This window comes from Aotus nancymaae, unplaced genomic scaffold (assembly GCF_030222135.1).
Source record: "Aotus nancymaae isolate 86718 unplaced genomic scaffold, 86718_ANA_hifiasm-v0.15.2.pri h1tg000027l, whole genome shotgun sequence".
Lineage (NCBI taxonomy): Eukaryota > Metazoa > Chordata > Mammalia > Primates > Aotidae > Aotus > Aotus nancymaae.
The window spans coordinates 1,786,766-1,790,513 of NW_026988440.1; the positions used below are offsets into that span (position 1 = coordinate 1,786,766).

A 3,748-nucleotide genomic window follows, 5' to 3' on the forward strand; every position below is an offset into this window, starting at 1 on the left:
TTTTGAGATGAAGTTTGGCTCTCCTTGCCCAGGCTGGAGTGCAATGGCACAATTTTAGCTCACTGCCACCTCTGCTTCCTGAGTTCAAGCATTTCTCCTGCCTCAGCCTCTGTAGTAGCTGGGGCTGGGACTACAGGTGCGCGCCACCATGCCCAGCTATTTTTCTGTACTTTAGTAGAGATGGGGTTTTGCTGTGTTAGCAAGACTGGTCTCAAACCACTGACCTCAAGTCATCTGCCTGCCTTGGCCTCCCAAAGTGCTGGAATTATAGGAATGAGCCACTGCACTCTGCCTTTTTTTTTTTTTAATGTAACCCTTCATGAATTTGCATGTCATCCTTGAGTAGGGGCCTTGCTGATCTTCTTTGTATCAAATGTCACTTTTCTTTTTTTTTTTTTTTTAAAGATGGGGTTTCATCATGATGGCCAGGCTGGTCTTGTACTGCTGACTCAGGTGATCCACCCACCTCGGCCTCCCAACGTACTAGGATTACAGGCCTCAGCCACCACGCCCGGCCCACTTTTTTTAAGATGAAGTCTCACTCTGTCGCCCAGGCTAGAGTGCAATGGCACAATCTCAGCTCACTGCAACCTCCACCTCCCAGGTTCAAGCAATTCTCCTGCCTCAGCCTCCCGACTAGCTAGGATTACAGGCGCCTACCACCATGCCCAGCTAATTTTTGTATTTTTAGTAGAGATGGGGTTTTACCATGTTGCCCAGGCTAGTCTCGAACTCTTGATCTCAGGTGATGCTCCTGCCTCAACATCCTAAAGTGCTGGGATTACAGGCATGAGCCACTGTGCCTGACCCCAGATGCCACTTTTAAAGAGAAAAGGCAGTCTGCATGGATAGTGAAGTTCTTTTGTTGTTGCTGTTGTGTGTGTGTTTTTTTTGTTTGATTGTTTGAGACGGAGTCTCACTCTGTCATCCATGCTGGAGTGCAGTGGCACAATCTTGGCTCACTGCAACCTCTGTCTCCCAGGTTCAAGCAATTCTCCTGTCTAGCCTCCCAAGTAGCTGGGACTACAGGCATCTGCCACCATGCCTGATTAATTTTTGTATTTTTGGTAGAGATGGGATGTCACCATATTGGTCAGGATGGTCTCAAACTCCTGACCTCAGGTGATCCACCCACATCGGCCTCCCAAAGTGCTGGGATTACAGGCGTGAGCCACCGTCCCCAGCCTCTTTGTTTTTTAAACTCAGTACACATCTTAGTATTCTAATATATTATCTCCTAAATTAGTTTTTATTTAACTGAAATTTTTATCAAATTTATACAGATATATAATTTTAAAAGCCAAATAGTTCTACAAGATATCTATGTACTAACCCCTAATTCTTTCTTCCTAGAAGTAAGCATTTCGATGCTCAATTGGTTTTTATCTTCCTGTTTCTTAATAACAAGCTTTACCAGTCAGGGTTCAATGCAGGAACTAGAGATTATGCTAGTAAATTAAACAGGAAGAGATTTTAAAAAGAATATTAAGAGCTTTTGAAATCTTTAGAAGGGCTGAGGGCGCAAGTTCTAAGCTGGGCCTTATGGAATGATATCCAGAACTATATGCATCTACTAGGTTTTCTTTTGATCATTTGTCTATGAATTTATCACAAATTTGTCAGCGAATTCTACAGAAGTCTATTTTTTCTCTGTAGTCTAATGTATTAACAATTAATCAACTTCCTCTTTTTCTTAGTAACATCTTTCTGTAACCAGGTAAAGGAATTTTTTAAATTCCTGTGGTTTTGGCCCCAAACCTTTTTTTTTTTTTTTTTTTTCCAAGATTTACTCTGTCTCCCAGGCTGAGGTGCAGTCGTGCGATCTCGGCTTACTGCAACCTCTGCCTCCAGAGTTCAAGCGGTTCTTCGCTTCAGCCTCCTGAGTAGTTGAGATTACAGGCATGAGCCACTGTGCCTGGCCCCATGTACATTTCTTTAGCCTTTGCTTCTTTTTAGAAGATTTTTTCAACTTTAAGTGTTCTTTTACCATAGAGAAAATATCTTCTCTTATGTTTATGAAAATACTAATTGCAGTGGATTTATTATTTGATTCTTTGCATTCTCTACATTTCTTCCCTCTCGCTCTCTCTCTCTTTTTTTTTTTGAGACAGGATCTCTGTTGTGATGGAGGGCAGTGGCTTAATCACAGCTAATTGAAGCCTCGACCTCCCGGACTCAAGTGATCCTACCATCTCAGCCTCCTGAGCAGCTGAGACTACAGGTGCACGCCACTGCACCCAGATAATCAGATAATTTTTTTATTTTTTGTAGACATGGGCTCTCACCATGTTGCCCAGGCTGCTTGAACTCTTGGGCTCAAGGGTTCTGCCCGCTTTGGCCTCCAAAGGTAATGAGATTACAGGTGTGAGCCACCGTGCCTGGCTTCATATTCCTTAATTCTTGTGTTTTCAGTCCCTGTCTTTCAGGTCAGTGGTTTTCATCCCATAATGACTAGATTGTTATCAATGTATTGCCTCTCAACGTAAATCCACCCTCTTAACTGCTCTGCATTAATGAACTATGAGGTTCTCCTTCGCAGCCAGCACAATATTAAGCTTTCTTAGTAGAGGGCGCTGGAGGGACACTGCCAGAGTAAAGAAATTCTTTTTTTTTTTTTTTTTTGAGCTGGAGTCTTGCTCTGTCGCCCAGCTGGAGTGCAGTGCAGTGGCACAATCTCAGCTCACTGCAACCTCTGTCTCCCGGGTTCAAGCGATTCCCCTGCCTCAGCCTCCTAAATAGCTGGGACTACAGGCACGCGCCACCACATCCGGCTAATCGTATTTTAGCAGAGATGGGGTTTCACCAAGGCCAGGATTGTCTCGATTTTCTGACCTCGTGATCCACCCGCCTCGGCCTCCTAAAGTGCTGGAATTACAGGCGAGAGTCACCGCGCCAGACCAAGAATTTATTCTATCTCTGGTTCCGGGAGCTGCGGTTTGTGATTCTTGTTGCTCCTGCTGCAGGGCCCGTCAGTGGCGCGTTAGGAACATCCGGTGGGCTCCGCCCCAGCTGCGTGCTGACAGCATGCGTTCCCCAGTGAGCTGGCCCAGATGTGGACGCTGCATGCTCCAGGGCTTGCATGCAATGAGTGGGTTAGTGAGGCCCGCCCCCACCCCCTCCAGTTTCCTACTTGCCAAGGACCCAGGCTTTGGCCTGGGCATCCCAGGGAAATAATCTGGTACCCGGTGGGCACATGCACACTTCTGCCGTGAGTTCTGAATCCAGCTTTGGGGTGGGGATGCCCTCCCACGTGTGTCCTTCTTCGGGTACTCTCCCTAGGCCCTGGAGCATTCTTTGGAGCTCTCTGCACGTCGTTTTAGCTACTCCCCTGTTACAGCCAATAATTCTTTCTAATAATAAACTTTCTCTGCTCAAATTAGGGCTTGGGTTCTGGCTCCTGGCTGGACCTGGATGATACAGTAATCCTTGGCTTAGTTAGATCTTAAGCTGTTTGGAAAGTCCAGGTGTGTGTGTGGTGGGGATGAGGGGTGAGGGGTGGTTTCAGTGGGCTTCACCATAGTGCAACTGGGCTAAACTGTTTCTCCAGAAGACCCTTGTATGAGGGTTCAGTCGGGTGAAAGAAAAAATCCAAATATTTAAACAGAGGTAATTTTGTTTTGTTTCATTTTATTTGAAAAGGAATTTCACTCTGTTGCCCAGGCTGGAGTGCAGGGGGGCGATCTTGGCTCAAGGCAACCTCCACCTCCTGGATTCACATGATTCTCCTGCCTCAACCTCCTGAGTAGCT

At 46.0% G+C, this 3,748-nt stretch overlaps 1 pseudogene; it reads right to left on the reverse strand.

Moving 5' to 3' along the window:
- Window positions 1-306: 306 nt before the first annotated feature.
- Window positions 307-406, reverse strand: LOC135276636 (U6 spliceosomal RNA; annotated as a pseudogene).
- Window positions 407-3,748: the final 3,342 nt, after the last annotated feature.